General features: G+C 39.0%; 1 protein-coding gene across 1 annotated transcript in view; it reads right to left on the bottom strand.

Annotated features, from left to right (window-relative positions):
* Positions 1-18,117, bottom strand: part of LOC124155494 — a 316,456-nt gene that overhangs the window by 232,658 nt on the left and 65,681 nt on the right. The window contains exon 2 of the mRNA XM_046529351.1: positions 773-885. The gene's annotated coding sequence lies outside the window, so the exon portion shown is untranslated. The remainder of the gene's footprint in view (positions 1-772; positions 886-18,117) is intronic.

Below are 18,117 nucleotides of genomic sequence, written 5' to 3'. Positions count from 1 at the left end.
AAATTGTATGAAGAGAGACTTTCCCGGTGTATACCAGCACTGAATTTTCTCGGGCTTCCGCTCGGGTTAAAAACTCCATCGTCGCCTACGTTTCGAAGAGCACGTTGCCGGGCAGTCCGTCAATCAACAAATCATCCTCAAGTATCAAAATGACCTCTTTATATATTTCCTTGAAAGTAATATAGAAGTGAAAAAAACGTACATCATAAATGCTATGATAAAATATTCTTGGAGAAAGGTTTTTCTTCGTGGGATTTGTATTTTAAGCACTGGTAAAATAAAGAATCATGCACGTTATAATCGAATATATCCTTAAAAATCTCAGCAATGCTGTAGTGGGCAAGAGTCAATCCAAATCTATGGAGGACTCTCAAAATGGAAGGTCAATTTTAATGAACATCGAACGGTTTGATGTTTTTAAAAAAGTGTAATAGGCATCCACTAAAATTCACTTGTCATATCGATGTCAATAATTCCCTCTTCCCCTTCTCGGGAATACGTTAAAAAACTCGATGCTTCTTCACCCATATCACCAGAGGAACGCGATCAATAACTACATGAAAATATACTTGTTCTTTTAATTTTCGAACTCAATACAAATAGGTATTTTAAGAAATGGTATACGAAAAAGACAATAGAGACCGCAATAAATTGGAAAGCTAAAGAGAAGAGAATTGAGGATATGATAGTATTTTGAGGGATCTCTTAATTAGGTTATGTAAGACACGTTCACGAGAAAAAAATTTAATGTAAGATCAATATAGGTACTCACCAATCCCTCGGTATGGAATTGGACCCAAAGAAGGGGCTCCACAATTTGATACGTCACATGGCCACGGCAGCAGTCGACAAAATTTCCAGGTAGATTTTATAACCAGGTTACAACTGGAATGAAATGATGAAAAGAATTTTAATTTTTTCGAGATGACAACAAAATTGAAATAGACACTTACGCTCACGACTACTTAAAGAACATCGTTGGTTACCAAAATTTTTACATAAATATTCAATAAACTCCCGACTCAGTGGAGCACATTCCTCTCAGATACTTCTTGATCCTGTCCTCCCCATTCAAGACGGATAATTATGAAGCCTGAATCACACGATCATTTTTTCCATCTCTTCCGAATGACAGCTCCAGCCATCGCTCCAATGTTGATGGAAAAATGACAGTTTCACGAAATCATTTTCCGCGATGGTTCCAAGGATGCCGAATCCCGGGAAAAATGAAGCAACCGGGGATATACGAGCTGTAATGCGCAACAGTCGATTCAAATCTATGGAGGACTCTCATAATGGAAGGTCGATTTTAATTAACTTCGAACGGTTTGATGTTTTTGGAAGAGGGTAATGGACAGCCACTACAATTCATTACTCATATTGACGTCAATAATTCCCTCTTCCCCTTCCCGAGAATACGTTAGGAAACTCGATGATTATTCGCCCATATCGACAGAGGAACGCGATCAATGACTGTATGAAAATATATTTGTTCTTTTACTTTTCGAACTTAATAAAAATAGGCAATTTAAGAAATGGTATAAGAGACGGAAACTGAGTGAAAAATCAACTGACCGAGGTATAGGTAGGCAAGAGTCAATCTGGAGGGTTCTCAATGTGGAAGGTCGATTTTAATTCACAACAAACGGTTCAATAAAAAAAAATGTAATTGAGATCCACTACTATCCATAACTCACTGCCGTAGAAACATACTCCCGCGGGGCACAAAATGAGAAAATTGCCAGTCGAGGGAAATCGCGAATCGCTCAATGCGTCTCCGGAAGGGAGCCAGAGCTCCGGGATCCCCTTTCATGTTGCTTTTGATGACGTAATTGAAAAGGGCACTAATTGATTCCACCGAGTGTCGTGCTCATTAGCGCTGACCTAGACTTAATACTATGCCTCTCCGATTAAAATAAAAATCCATACGGGGGAATAACCCGCCTGTCAATACATTGTGCCCATTTAAAGAAAATTTTTATTTTTTATTTTGAAAAGAAAACGTTGAATTATCAAAGATAAAACAACGAGACATTTAACAACTTCGCTAGTAACTCCAATGGATACTTTGGAAATATAATATCTGTTTATCTTAGAAGGGTGAGGGAAGAGCAAGAAGCTAATGCCTTGTGGGAGTTGAATGATAAACAGCATTAAAATTAGCATTAAAATAAAATTCCTTAAATTAGGATTTGGAGTTGCACAAAAGTGTTAAATTTTCTGGGTAGGGAAACATTAGAATGAAATTTAATGAAAGAGCATATTTTGAGTTGAAAATCTCTGATTCCTCAATATTATTACCAAACATTTGTCCATATCAAGGCCCCTCGTTTCTCTCTGGTAATTCACCTATCTCGGAATGAAATTTAAAAAAAAAAACTGAAAATACCTGTTCGCCTTTTTGAGTCTAATTTTACTAATTGCGGCCTGAAATCACCCTGTAAACGCCTATCGAGGTGGTTCGCGGGGAAGGATGATGTTTTGAAGGTGAGGATTTTCCACATAGAAAGGGCTATCTACGATTGTAGGCCTTCCGTTAGGGAACGAGTAGGCGAATGAAAACTGTCGCTGGGAAGTAATACATATAAGGGGAATAAGTTCCTACCTAGAGGTAGTTTCGGGGCGCATTCATTGACCCTTGACCGGTGGCGCGTTATTCCCATGAACCTAGAACGGGCATTTGGTTTGGAGCCGGCTAATCCACAGTAATATGAGCGCCCCCAGAGTCCACCGGTGGTATCTAGGAGAAAACGCGAGGCATGGCTCCTAACTGGCGTCTAACCGCGAGCGTTTGATCCTGCCGCCATAAGTGCGGCGCGGATCAGCCAATGGCCACTAAATCCTCGTATTCCAACCGCACCCACCCTTTTCACCCTCCTCTGGATGGGTCTGGTAAGCGGGCGGTAGGAGAACACGACCCTTCTCTCTTCACCTCCGAAAAATATACGACTGTAGTCACTACGAATGATTTTAGCCGCGACGCGTTCAAATAATTAGAGTAGCTCTCGGTGTTAGTAAAAAATTGTCTTTAACGGGTGGAACAAAATTAATCCTCAATTGAGCAATATTGGTTTCAGCAATACATTTATATATTCCACATTTTTTTCTCAGCACATCACTTCAACAATTACCTTTTTAAAAAATTCCGACCAACAAATATATTTAAAAAACGATCGTTTTCTCCATTTTGTGCCATAAGAAGCGCATAATTGGCGTCCAACATTTTGTTTCGAAAGGGCACCTTATCTCTTTTCAAAATCTCTGAAAATAATTCAAAATAAATAAAATCCATCATATCATCATATTATAAATGAATAATTAGAAATCAAATACATAATACCATATTTATTCCACTGAAGTATTGCAATATCGCCTGCAGGTAAATATTAATCTAAAAGATTTTCTAAAAAAAACTGAAAACACCGTTCCTCAGAAATGCTGCAATGTTTGCAGGCCGAGATCCAGAAAATAGCAAACTTACATCGGAAATTTACTTCCTGTTTATCGACAGTCACAATTTTTAATAGTTTTGCACAGTTTCAAGTTCCTACCTCGCAAAACGTCGTTTTATAATACTCCTCTCTTTTTTATTTCAGCCTACTATGCGTAAAAAGGATTTGCTCTAACAATGAGTGTCTTTATCGAGCATGGCCTGCGTAAATATCACAGCGGCTGCGTTCTTTGATTAAAACATTGAAGTAAAATTGTTTAATTTAGTAGGTTAAATAGAGCGTCCGCAAAATCAGAATGGCGAGGTTACGATGGTTTGGGTATGTAAGGAAAATCTATATCTATATCAAAACACATCATAATACTTTCGTCCTGCTTATCCTGGACTCGCATTTTAGATCAGGTATGCTCACACAAGTTCCCTAAATGTATGAAATGATGAAATTTGTTCTTATATTTCTTTATTAAACACATTTTTTTATGTTTGGCCAAAATACCTAGATAATTACAAAGATTTATTTTGCCGGTGGGACAAAAATGTACATCTAATCAATATCGAAAGTGATAGTTTGAATACTCGTCAGAGCTTTTACTCAACACCGATCGCGCTTTCAACGACTAAGTGCCATTATTATTATTATTTTATATTTGTTTATGTTTTCACAGCATTTTTGCTGGTTGTAGGCGAGGTACGGGTATCACCAAGTACTCTCGTCTCTTTACTCTGTTTTGAAAAATTTTCTGACAATCCGGCAAGTATTTAAAATTGCTGCTTTTTGTATGGTAATAAACAAGTTTTTCGGCAGTCCAATAGTTTGAAGACCTTGATGGAGTGAATGAGGCACTACTCCTGTGGCGGAGATAATGATGGGTATTATGTGTACTATTATTATTATTATTATAGCATTCTACCGATTAAGGTAGGTTTCCATGGATTACTAAAGAAGTGATCTGGGAGCCTCCCTTTCCTTCCAGCACTGCCTTCTTCAAATCACTGTAAGGCCTACTCTGACTTTCAATGTATCTAAAAATCCTAGTCTTTTCCTTCCTCTCCCTCGTTTACCAAACATTCTACCGTCTAAGACAGTTTTCAAAATCCCCTCCCTGCTAAGTACTCGCTCCATCCAAAGCTTCTGTCTCCTCCGTACGTCATCTAAAAGTTGCCTTCCATCACCCACCATATCCAGCACTTCGTCGTTTTTCTTCCTCTCTGTCCATTTCACCTTCTCTATTCTTCTCCATCTCCACATCTCGATTGCCTCCAGTCTTCTCTCGTCTTCATTCCCCAGTGCCCACGTTTCCGCACCGTAGAGAGCTACACTCCAAATCAAACTCTTCACTAACCTCTTTTTTGAACTCTTACATAACGATCCTCTCAGAAGCTCCTTCCCGTTCATGAAAGCCTCCTTTGCTAATGCAATTCGCTTCCTGATGCCCTTACTACTGTATCCGTTTCCCTCTAATGTGCTGCCTAAATAGTTGAATTGCTCTACCTGCTCAAGCTTCTCCCCACCTTCTTATATCTTGAGTCTCACATTCCTCGTTCGCGATGCTTTACAAATTCGCATTACTCTGGTCTTCTTGTGATTAATCCTCATCCCATACTCCTCGCACCGCTCGTCTAACGCATCCACTAGAGCCTGCAGTCCCCTCGCTGACTGGCTGATGAGCGCCTCATTCCCACTTTCACTCCAGCTTCCAACTCGTCCAACACTTCTCTTACCATCTCCTCAGCGTATACGTTAAAAAGCAGGGGCGATAAAGGACAACCTTGTCTCACTTCCCGTAAGCGCCATTATGTTGAATAAAAATCTAAGGGATAGACAATGTGTTATCGAATTGAATCTGAATTTTTCTACCACGTAGGGAAATGAAGGATTTCTTTCATTTATCTAATTAATTACTTTTCGTTCGAAAATATTTATTTCTCAAGAATCCTCGAGTGATTATCAAATGTTTCTACCAGTATTAGGGCCCTAAATGTCACGACTTTAATGAGAAAAAGTTATGCCGAGACAGTTGGGGGGTATCAATTTTTCTTTTTCGATCCTTGGGTAATGAGCGGGTCTAGTGTTTATTAAAAGACCCTTTTCCTTTTGGAGCCCCGCCTGTAGCCGTCTCTTGAAGTTGCCCCGAACTACGCCGATGCTTCACGAATTGCAACATGGTAGCGAGCAGATCACAACCTCATGAATCATTTGTAAATTTTATTTATGAAATAATTGTCCATGGATATAAGGAATCCCAAACAATGCTGTCTTCTGCATATTATATAGTATCTTTTGGATATCCTTTTCGCCATTAAAAGTTAATTTTTATCCAGAAAGGGCAATTTATCTCAAAAATGTTGACTGATTACTAAATTATTCAATGTATCTCTAAAGATACGTTGAATTATTCAGTAATCAATCAACACTTTTGCAAATAAACTAATTAGAACTGTCCTTGATACTGCATTTACTATGCTTAAATGTAAAGGAATATTTTCACATTAAAACATGAGTTATTAACCGATTGAGGCTTAAGAACGCCTATTAAACCCAAAGTGAATTTTACTTCGGCTAACCACTGCCAGAGGACTACCGCGTCACGGCACGGGGGATGTGCATACAGTGGTGTTCATGGCGTCGCCATTCGAGTCTGCATATTGATTGCGATCCGGAGTGGTAAAGGGTGAGGGCTGCTGGGTTGAGTCGCCAAGTCGCTCGGAGACGACGAAGACGGTTTCTCCTCATTAAAATATAGATGCAAACTCGCGCGACGCTGCGTCCGGCGATGCTGAAGAAAACGGATATTTTGAAGGAATTCTTTCTGCATATAGGAATTAAGGAGTGGAATTAATAATTAGGTATCATTATTGTTATACCTCACTGAAGAAATCTTTATTATCTCCCCCATAATTATTAGAATTTTTAAGAGTTAGTGCTCCTAGTGCTTCGTTTACCATAGGACCATTGTATACGTGACCACGACGAGAAGATAGAGAAAATATAAAATCCCATTATTTCCTCGTGCTATTAAGGATGGCAACGGTTTCTCGATTAATAAAGTTGATGGCGTCACTCGCTGGGACGACTCATTCCATGAATTTGTTTTTCCTTTGTTGCATGTATTTGTTTTTCCATCGTTCTAGCCTTGCATGGATTTTCTATGGGAATTACTTGCCTTCGCAGGTTTTGGCTTTACACGTATATTTTGTCTTTATGCTTAATATTTTTGTGATCGTTCTCTTGCATGCTGCATGCTGGTGGCTCATCACCCCCTGCCAAACACCTTATAGGTGGCTCTCAGGGTATTACGTAGACGTTGCTTGATTCTTACTTCACGTCATAGTGGTTCATGAGGGAGCGTAGGAAATTCGGTTATTTGGTACAAATTTCATTTTTTTGTCGTATGCTATACGTATTGGAGTATTTGTTTACATCCTATAAGAGTATTTTCTGTTCCTTTAGATTGCTCTTAGGTAGGTGGGATATCCATCCATTTATTTTAATGCTCATAAACCAGGCGATAGCCTACTTGTAATAATATGTATTAAAGAAATACATGACAGAATAGAATTGGTGCGGCCAAGATCAAAACAATCCTACAAAGGATTCATTGGTTGCAAGAACTCTTTGAGGGTCGCAGAATCTACGATCAGAACTTCTCCTCACGCCCCGAACATGATTTGCACTTTTTAAAAACTTTCTTCCAAAATGAAGGAAAACTACTTACGATCCAACATTAAATGAATGATCACAGTCACAGATTACAGTTGTCTGTGACAGGGAGAGAAGAGGGATGCAAGAGGCTCAAAGACCCCTGTTATGTTTGTCAGGGAGTCTGAGTGATCCTCACTTGCGAAATTTACCCTATCTACGAAAGAATTCCCCCACCCAAATATTTTCTGGTTATGGCCTTGCCTTTCACCCAAGGCCTGGATTTTAGTGAATACTCTATTTATGGAAATTTCACGTTGTATTGTGATAGTATTACCATAAAAAATTCGCATTTTACGGAAAAATTTCACTTCGATTAACAAAAATCAACAAATATAAAATGAAATATGCGAAGGATGTGGTGGAAGGATATGTCCGATTTAATGATTGGTCACCCCCTGCCAAGTACCCTTGAGGTGGCTCGCAGGGTACTATGTAGATGTAATGTTGACAAGTAAAACAAGTTTCGACGTTGTACAAAAGTTTCTCGGGTTTTCCACCGGTTGATGCCGTCCATGTCTCCCGACGTTTCGATCCGCGACTTGCTGATCATCCTCAGGGGATCTTCCGAAGATCGGATTCGAAAGATCCCCTCAGGATGATCAGCAAGTCGCGGATCGAAACGTCGGGAGACATGGACGACATCACCCGGTGGAAAACCCGAGAAACTTTTCTGCAACTGATACGCCGGGAAAACCTAAGATCATACAAGTTTCGACGCATTCATGCGTAATCTTCGGGTTCTATCTGTATATCCAGCGAATTCAATAGCAATCCCAGTGGCTTCAGCAAATCCAGTCCTTCATATAATGCAATAAATATATCTAACGAAATGCTGTCCTCGAGACAAAATGACGTAGTAGAAACCGTATAGACTATCCTGAGCGTTCCATTTCGGTGTTAATGAATTGAATTTACTTCAGACATGCTTCAGAGCCTCTCCCAACACACTTCCGGAATGATCAACTTCTGAGGATTCATACGATATCCTGTGGTAACGAAATATCGCTGAAAATCAATAATCGAGCAACTTCCTCCGTAATACGATTTATGCGATTCGGATTTCGCATTTTTTTATGAGAGATGCAATGAAAAGCGACACCTTGGTGGTATACAAACGATATTACGGTGGAAGATAACCGTTTATTGATTTTGCAGAGATCTTCCGGGATGATACTAAAGTCAGCCACATTTCAGAAAATTTCTTTATTTTCTTTAGAGCAAAGAAGCCAACCAAGTTCATATTGGAAATAAAAACGCTTCATACTTAAAACTATTTCAAAATGATCTTGTCGGAAATTTTTGTGGAATGAACGGTGCTTGGTGAGAGAAAACCCTTGCCACGTATATATTTGTAGTATAATTGACATCGTGGCAGTGCCTTGCACAAAATACTGCATGAAACAAGTACCTAACTTTGTTCGCAGTCACGCGCACGGGTGTTGCATAGGGGACAGCGGGGTAATAGCGTACCCTAAAAGCATTTTCTATCCTAACCTAACGTACGAGCAATAGAGTAATTGTGTTTGGTATTAAAAAAATAGGTCACGATATGGGCTATTCAAAACCATTAGTTGTAAGTTTTAGTCTCGAAAAACATGTTGCACTTAACTCAGTTCGAGTAAGTCTTTAAAATTATAAGAAAAGTTGACGAAACAGAAACATTTTCGTCACATACGTGTGCGTGTGTGTGGACCTCCCATATTGTCTCTATCCGTTTCACTTTCCTTCCGCTACGCAGTGGCACTTCCCAGTGCTCACTACATACTCCAGCGAAACTAAAATTATGACACGCGATGTTGCCCCGCCGCGCCGTCTGGTATTACCCCGGTCTTCCCTACATCAAGGGTAATATTCTTCATGAAAAAATAATTTAGCTTATCCTGTTTCCGAACCCGGATTTCCCGATGGCCGGACAGATATGCTACCAGCTACCACATCAAGTCATGTCTTCTTCCTTTATTTCTCCGACAGTGGCTTAGTAAGCACGACCGTTGCGACAAGTGTCACAGTGTGGACTTGTGATGTCAGCACCTTGTTTAGTGAAACCCAGTCTGAGAGGAAGATCCAGGTTGGGCAGCTATAAGTCTCACAAACATTTTAAGCCCTTAGCTACTTTGAGTGGCTGTTGAATTTCAGGCGGAATAAAATTGTGGATATCTAAGTTCTAACAACATGTATCTCAAAAATAGCAACTTTTCAGGAGAGCAAAAAATACGATTTATTTTTTTCACTTGCACACTGAAATTAAAAACCAAAAGTTCATAAAAATGAAAAAGAAGCATTTATTTGCAAAAAAAGAGTTGTTTTTTGCTTGTATTTTATTTTTTTTTAAGTTATTACACTTCGTTTCAGATATCTGTCTCAAACTAGCCGTATTTCAGATACGTGTTGTTAGAACTTAGCCATCGATATATTTACTCAAACGTCAGAAGAACTGAAGACACTGTTACTTGAAATTCTAAATTTTATTATCTTTTTTTAAATGATTAAAAATGCGCAGTTAAATGTTTCATTTCATTTTTTTAACAATACATTCGCCTTGTGGTGCCGCTTTGCCACTTAGCCCCCGAAGCCCTTGGGGAAGCACAATGCACTTGCTTAAAGATATGGTCTAAGAGACTGCCGTAGAGACAAAAGAATTTTGTGAAAATAAAGGCGAAGACTGATAAATCAAATATAAAATGACCGGAAACAAAAATTCCGCTTTGAGCACGGAATGGGACTGTTTTGCCTCCTTCACGCAACCTTGGTCGTAACTGAGGTCCGATCCGTGGTAGCTCTTTTTAGGCCCGACCCGTGGTAGCCTGGACGCGCGTTAGTTACCGAGATATCGATAATTAGTAACGCTGCCATTTAACCCTGATCAGGACGGCTGTGAAACCGGCCCGCGACGCTGCCATTAAACCGATCCGAATTTCAGGGGGTAATAAACTGTTAGAGTTGTTAAAAAATTTGCATTCACGCATCTATATCCAGATTGCGGAGCTCTTAGTCTCATAAAAATTTTGAGTCCATAGTTTTTAGTGCTGAAAGGCTTGGAAAGACTTTATAGAAGGAAAAATTATACTGAGGAAATGGTCACTCAGGCGTCATCACTATTACTTTCAATTCTTAACCCGAGAAAAGGCGCGCTGGGTGTATATCACCCCATGGTTCTTCTTTATTTAATAAGAATAGCTATTAGTATCAATTTAATTCGGTGGACCTATTTAAAAAAAAGAACACATTGTAACTGTATCATTCCAAGGAAAGAGAAAAATAAATATTTTCTTCGGGGTGACGATGACACCCCACGCGTCTTCAAACGTAAAATTTTGCCCCGCGCCCTCTCCCGGGTTCATTGAACTCTTTCTTCGTTGATTCATTAAAAAAAATACTCATTTAAATGTTACATCTCACTTTTTCAAGGGGGTGTTTGCCTGTTATGGGCCCTTGATTTATTCGTCCCTCATTTGTGGTGAAATATGTTGGCTCCTTACGACATATTAGCATTATAATCATTGTATAATAAAAAAAGAAATTTTTTTATTCCATATAAAAATTTAATGCACGACCTAAATTTCGAGGTTGCACGTATGGAACAGATGACGTGTCACGTGGACACCTTGATCTGGAACATTAAATATTTTATGTGGAATTACAAAGTTTTCCTTACTTTTCATTATGTCAAGTAGATTCCATAAAGTCACGCCTGAAACAACATTTTTATAATAATTATTATAACTTCTTAACATTTCTAGCGGAAATGTGAAGTGTGTAGACATTTTTGCTCATAAAATAGAATGCCACGAATTGTAGTCTTTTACCATTAATGTCCAGCGGTGATAGCAAGGTAAATATTATAATTATTATTATACTGTACAAGTTACAAGTTGGCTATTTGCCAGGTGGTAACAGTTAATACAAAATAAAATAAAACAAAAATATTGTAAATGAAAATATATCACCAAAATGAAACTAGTTAGTGAATATTTAAAATGCAATGATATTAATTTTCCAATAACAATCCTTTACACCTCTTCTTGAAAATCCTTACGTTGTTAGGGTAGGGCTTAAACAGTTCTGCAGGGAGTCCATTCCATTCCGTAATCGTCCTGTTGGGGTACGAGAATTTCTTTACGTTAGTCCTTTGTGGCCGGCATTTCAGATTGGGAAGCGAATGAAAACATTTAAGTGGGACAATATGATTCCAATCGCCGCCATTCCCGAATGTACCCACGTGTACTCCTCGATCGGCTCACCCATAATAAACATTTTCTTTCTCTTCAGGATGCATTTGCACGTTAATTAAATCGCAGAGTCAGGAGCTGGGAACTGAGGGATTCGTGTGGAGACCGGAATCAACAGACGGGCGTGCGAGACAAAAGCCCCCGCGCAGAATGAGGCCATCAGAGCGAGGGCGACGCCCGGAAGACATCTTGAGAGCACATCGACTTCCATTCCATTGAGCGCCACTCATCCTCTCATTCATCAAATAAATGGCACGTATGCCAGTAAATACAAATCAAAGATGCTTCTCTGTCAAAATTGGAAGAAATATTTTCCCCCCCAAAATTTCCGACCGTGCTCCCGATTTTTGCGACAGTACATATCGCATTGAGGCATTTATCAACAGGAAGGAGTTCACGAGAGGATCGTTACGTAAGACTTTAAATAAAAGGCTAGTGAAGAGCCTGAACTAGAGCGTAGCGCTTTATGGCGCGGAAACGTGGACGCTTACGAAGGAGGACGAGAGTAGACTGGAGACTTTCGAGATTTAGGTGTGAAGAAGGCGAAGCGAGTGGAGAAGAAGAGAATAGACAAAGTGCTAGGTGGGAAGAGTCAGCTTCTAGATGGGATACCGAGGAGATGGAAGGTTTAGCTATAGAATTCCGTTAGCAAAGGAGGCGTTCATGAACAGGAAGGATCCAATGAGAGGATCGTTACGCAAGAGCTAACATAAAAAGCTTGTGGAGAGTTTAATCTTGAGCGGAGCGCTTTACGGTGCGGAAATATGGACACTTAGGAGGGAGGACGAGAGATGACAGGAGAAGTTCGAGATATGGGTGTGGAGAAGAATGGAAAAGGTGAGGTGGACGTAGAGGAGGAGGATCGACAAAGTGCTGGACATGGTGGGTGAGGAGAGGCAGTTTCTAGGTAGGGAGACATAGGGTATGGATGGTGCGAGTGCTGAGCGGGGAGAGGATATTGAAAACGCAGTACCTATAGTCTTGTGGGGGTGTTGGGAACAGTGTTAGAGCGTATAATGTTGGGTAAACGAGGGAGAAGAAGGAAGAGAATAGGATTTTTAGATAGAATGAAAGGGAGTAGGCCTTAGTTTGATGTTATGAGGGAGTCCAAGAAAGAAGAGGAGACTGCCGAATTCTTCTTAAATACTTCATGTAAACCTACCTTAATCGAATAGATTACATTAATAAAATAAATAACGGATTCTAACTAAGGTTGTACAGCATTACAACGTATCTACAAAGAAAACATTTCCTTTGGGTATCTAACTTTGACGTGTATGTTATAAATGGAATAGAAAACCCTCAATAACTCCTCATAAAAGTTGTCATGGAAAAAAACAATAATAGGTCGTTGTTTATGTTTGGGGACGAAAGAGATAGAACACGGAAGTTTATATAATTTTTTGTACTAAAAAGATAAAGAGGAAGAATAAAGAAAGTAAACAAAACTTTAAGTAGTGATAAGATAAATAATTCTATCGCTATAATACGATAACTTTACAACATTAATAAAAATGCCACAGTTCTTTCCGTACAGTGTTAATTTCTACCTGTAATCCTGAGTTACTTTCGATACTACCGAAGAGACCTCGATAACCCCCCCCCCCCCCCCCCCCCGCAACCGGAAGTCAAGCTGCCAAGTCTTTGGTAAATCTATAATTGAATATTGCAGATTTAATTCAGCCTCGCTGTTTTATATCAAACATACAAATAAGGCTTCTTTTCCATTAGATACATTTCGAATTATTTTACTGGAAACTTTCGAAAAGTATGCAAAAAGAACTTAGTATTAAAAATATTATTTATTAATTATTTATCAAGTTACATTAACAAAGAAAATTAATTGTATTGTAACCATCCCATCAATTTCTCTCATTTCAAAACCACTACTGATTATCGGATACGCAATTATTGCCTAGCAGTAATCTCTCGTTACACCTACTCAGCCATTCATGTCACCTGAGAGTTATAATCTCTCAGCGGCTTCATATACATTTGAAAAGTTACCCAGTCTTCTCCTAAATACATATGTCATTCGGTTGCTCTGCCCATCCAATGGAACATTGCAGTCATGCAAATAATTCTTCTATTGCGAGTTTCGTAGCGTTATTTTCTCTGCGTGGATGATTTCTATTCACTTAATGCAGGGAGATGTACATTCGCCGCGCCGAGCTTTCGAGTTCCTTGCAGGCCGCTCCGTCAGGGATTAAAATATAGACTTCCTGTCGCTGCTGCTTGTGTTCCCAGTGTTCCCCATGAGTCAACCTGAGGACTGCGCCTAATCCCTCACCGATTGACGCAAGTGGGTTGGACGGAGACGAAACAAATAACCACCCGGGAGACCAACGCCCGCACCTGCGAGAGAGATTATTCAACGCTATGGAATATGAGCGACATTAATTCGATTCGTTTTTTCAATCTTGCTAATTCTAATTGCGACAAACGCGAACGCTAAGACGAAAATTCTTCGTTCGCCTAAAAAAAAGAGTAGGATGCTAAAGAAAGTTTATCTCCTATAACGAAGCATTGATATAGTCTCCATAGCGACCGAAAAAATCTGGACTCACATCAAGTCTACACCATGAATACTATTCTTTAAGTGTGACCATCCTATTATCAACCAGGAGACACCCTATTGCAGTGAAGTTTTCTCGGGTTTCGCACCGGGTCAAGTCCTCAATTTCTCCTTCCAACGTTTCTCGCCCATCTCGCCCATCGTCTTCAGGGATTCAGGAATCCAATGATTGGATTGCCAACGACAATCATTGGATTCCTGAATCCCTGAAGACGATGGGCGAAACGTTGGAAGGAGAAATGGAGGACCTGACCCAGTGTGAAACCCGAGAAAACTTCACTGCAATTGTTCGCCGGGAAAAAAAAAATTATAAGGCACCCTATTGTCTGCAACCATTACGTTTCACCCTTTACGCATTCTTCAACGCACATGAAAAATCCATCTTTCTCGTTTTCAATGCACCAACTCACGCCCATTTGAATGCAGTTTCGAACTATCTTTGCTATCTAGTTTTCGAACAGTCGGCTAAATGATCTATCCTATCTATATTTTCAATTCTCCTAGACGGCGACTAAGTTATGAAGGAGTAATATAAAATTTATGTCGTCTTCCCCTAGCTAGTCAAAAATTTTAAGATGTTTCAGCATGATGGGTACTTTTTGCTTCGAAATATGATCGCGTTCAGCAGACAAACCGCGAAAAACGAAACGAAAAAGAGGTGGGCAACGTAAGTCTGGCAGGAACGGGGAAACGGGCGAGGAGAAATGGCAGAATGCAGAATGAAGAGATCACGAACTTGTACCACACATGTTATGGCCGATGTTCTTGAGGCTTTTTTCCCCGCCATTCTCCAAATATGGCTATCCCGAAAAATTACGGCGCCAGCAACTCGGTCCAATTCGGTGTGTAGAAGCCAACCCTTCACAAGGAAAGAACGTTTTCACCTCACCAAAACACCATTTCAATGGCTGCCTTTCTACTGAAATCTCTCATCTTTATCTACCACGTTCCCAGATTTTAAGCCACTCACAGTGGCTTACCGCTGACTCACTAAGATTTCTACGTTATCACTCGCAAATAAATATAGAAAAACCTCGATGATAGCGAGTGCGTATCAGCCAGTCAACGCATTTGTAAACGGGGAACCTACCAGCGGTTTAAAAAAATGCTCTTTGAAGACTATCAATGTATAGAAGAAAGAAGAGAATGAAGAGTCAAGAAAAAGAATATCAATTTATGGAAACTCATGGGGCACTAAAGGTGGCAAAAAATGGAGTGTAATTCAGTAGCTCGAAACAAGAAAAATATTTTCAAGGCACTTCATTTTCGCATGCTATATTGCTAGATTTAAACCCAATAACTCCATTATTTACGTTGGAAATATTGGTCTAGATAAAACATTATCAATAAATACGATTTCCTTTAGGTAGATTTTACGCGAGCATATTTTATTAAATATCATATGCAAAATTTGTACTTAATTTATATCATGTTAGTTAAAAACCTTTGTGCTACGTCGCTGATTCAATTTTCGGGTGGTTCCAACGTCTCCCGACCGATGCTGGTCGCTTTTTCAAGGGAATCTGATGAAATATGAATTTATGTTCATACATATAGATATCAGTGTCAGGAGGTGGGTGGATGGACACGGATTGCTAAGTATATGAATAAAATTTCCTGAATAAATGATAAAAGAATAAAATTTCCCCTGACATGGATACATTATATATTTGAAAAATTGACCAGCATTCGTCAGGAACCCGAAAAAATTGACGCGAACACAGCCCAAAAGTTTTTTAAAACTAAAATGACGAGTACCTGCGAAAGTTTTAACGAATAATTAATTTAAATCATCATTTTTCTGCTATTTCCTTAGATTTTTAGCAAAAATATTTCAATCCATATCAACCTCTATTCGTCCTTTTTATCCAATACATGAGAATGGCTTTTCCACGTGTATCTAACCATATTGAAAATTATCCGAAATTAAAAGTACATGTTATTAGGAAAAATATCCAAAAGAATTACTACACTTACGAAGTACGTTAGAGGAAACGGATACAGTATTAAGGACATCAGGAAGAGAATTGCATTAGCAAAGGAGGCGTTCAAGAACAGAAAGGAGCTCGTGCTCGCTATGTAAGAATTGAAAGATAATATTAGTGGTGAGTCTGATCTAGAGTGAAGTAAGCTTTACGGTGCAGAAACGTGGACACTTACTAGTAGGAAGGAGGACGAGAGAAAACTGGAGGCGTTCGAGATGTGGTTGTGCAGAAGAATGGAGAAAGGAAAGTGGACGGAGAGGAGGAGAAACGACGAAGTGCTGGACATGGTGGGTGAGGAGAGGCGGTTTATAGATTACATATATGGATGAGACAGAAGACGTGGATGGAAAGAGTACTTAGCAGGGAGGGGATGTTGAAAACAGCGTTCGTTGTTAAATTGTTAGGTAAACGAGGAAGAGGAAGGAAAGGAATAGGATTTTTAGATAGAATAAATGGGAGTAGGCCTTATTGTGAATTTGATAGGGAAGTGAGTGATGGAAGGGAAGGCCCCAAGAATTCATCTTAATTACTCCATGGAAACCTACCTTAATCGGTAGAATACTTTAATAATAATAATCTTAAATATTACAAACAAGTTTTAGTAAATTTAATCAAAAATCTTCGGAGAACATCGAGTCATTTTCAATAAAACCTTGATGCTAATTTAAAAAATATTTAAAATGAGTTTAAAATATTTCATTTCGAGCAATTGATAATGAACTTAATGTTGAATATTTCTTTAGCTTATCTTTTTTAAGCACTCCATGTTTGAGGTCAAGTTTAGGTTATTATGAGTTAGTGAAAACCATGATCGAACATTTTCAAGTAAATTAGAACTTATAGTTGTTAGGCAACAACATTCTTAAGTTGGGTACAATATTGGCTAAAAATTTTACTATCTAGGAAGATCACTCCAGAAGTGTCACCACCAGATCTCGTTCAAATTTTGCTGTGTGATAGGAAATAGATACTCATGAGGAATATTTTGTGTTTCAGCTGCAAACTTTAAATACTTTTGGACACATTTTTATCGGAAATTACCTGAAAAAAACCTCTAACTTTATGCAGCCCGCAGCACAAACAAACATCATCCTAGCAACGAAGTATCAGGGCCTATTGTAATGATGCAGGTTCCATAAGGTTAGGAGCTTCTTCTACTTTCAGTCGCAAATATCTCGGAAAACATTGAGCGTTGGCAGCTGCAACAGAAATCACAACTCATGGATAGGGACATGCAAAAGGTGGGGTTATTTTATAGCCAAAGATGGTGTTATTTTTCTACAAAAGCGATGTTATTTTGCCCTGAAATCGGTGTTATTTTAACGGTAAAATAATTGATATTGATTGAGAGCCATCTTTCCAGTGGCCCACCCATTGCCCTAAATTTCGGATATTATTGACCAGGAATAATTTAAGCAATAATATACATGGAGTATTGACTGAATTCACCTATTTTACATATTTTATCCTTCGCGTGTACGTATATCTAGTTTACATAGAGAGAAATTACTTTTAAATGTCTGTAATTTCAATTGAAATATTGCTATTGTGATCAAGTTGTCATCTTTTACATTTGTTCTCTTTTCTGTTAACATAGTGCTGTAGCAGGAAAGAAATTTTTCTCAGTCCACGTTTGCAGAGGGGATCCAAATTGCTTAAAGGCGCTTAGATGCAAACGATGTCTCAAACATTTGAGCTCCTGGATTGCTTTAATTATATCCACTGAGCCCCAAGATTTTTGCTTTTGTAGTAATTTCTGTAATTCTCCCAGTCCCAACGTCAATTTCTCTGTCTCCATTGATTCCAGGCCATGACATTTTTTGTTTTTAAGTCAGGGTTCATATCTGTAGACGGAACTTCTTGGGGATCAAAAACTGAGATCTTTTCAAATACCTATTTTTCTGTTTTTACCATAAGAGAACTAAGTTTGGTTGATGCCTTTTCAACCATCTGCATAGGTATTGACTTTACAGCAGCTGCATTAGAGGTTGTCATGTTTTGCAGATGTAATAATTGGTTTTATCAAAAAAGGGGGTCTTGTGAATATTCTCGAGGCTCATTTTTAACTCCCTTAACCCTTTCAAAACGGTGGAGTTCTCTCCTTAGCAGGACTGCGCTCCATGAGACTCTTCGGTCCCCTCCGTATGGAGCATTTATGTTGGACATCTGCTAAG

This window comes from Ischnura elegans, chromosome 3 (assembly GCF_921293095.1).
Source record: "Ischnura elegans chromosome 3, ioIscEleg1.1, whole genome shotgun sequence".
Classification (NCBI taxonomy): domain Eukaryota; kingdom Metazoa; phylum Arthropoda; class Insecta; order Odonata; family Coenagrionidae; genus Ischnura; species Ischnura elegans.
This window is presented reverse-complemented; position numbering and strand designations above follow the sequence as displayed.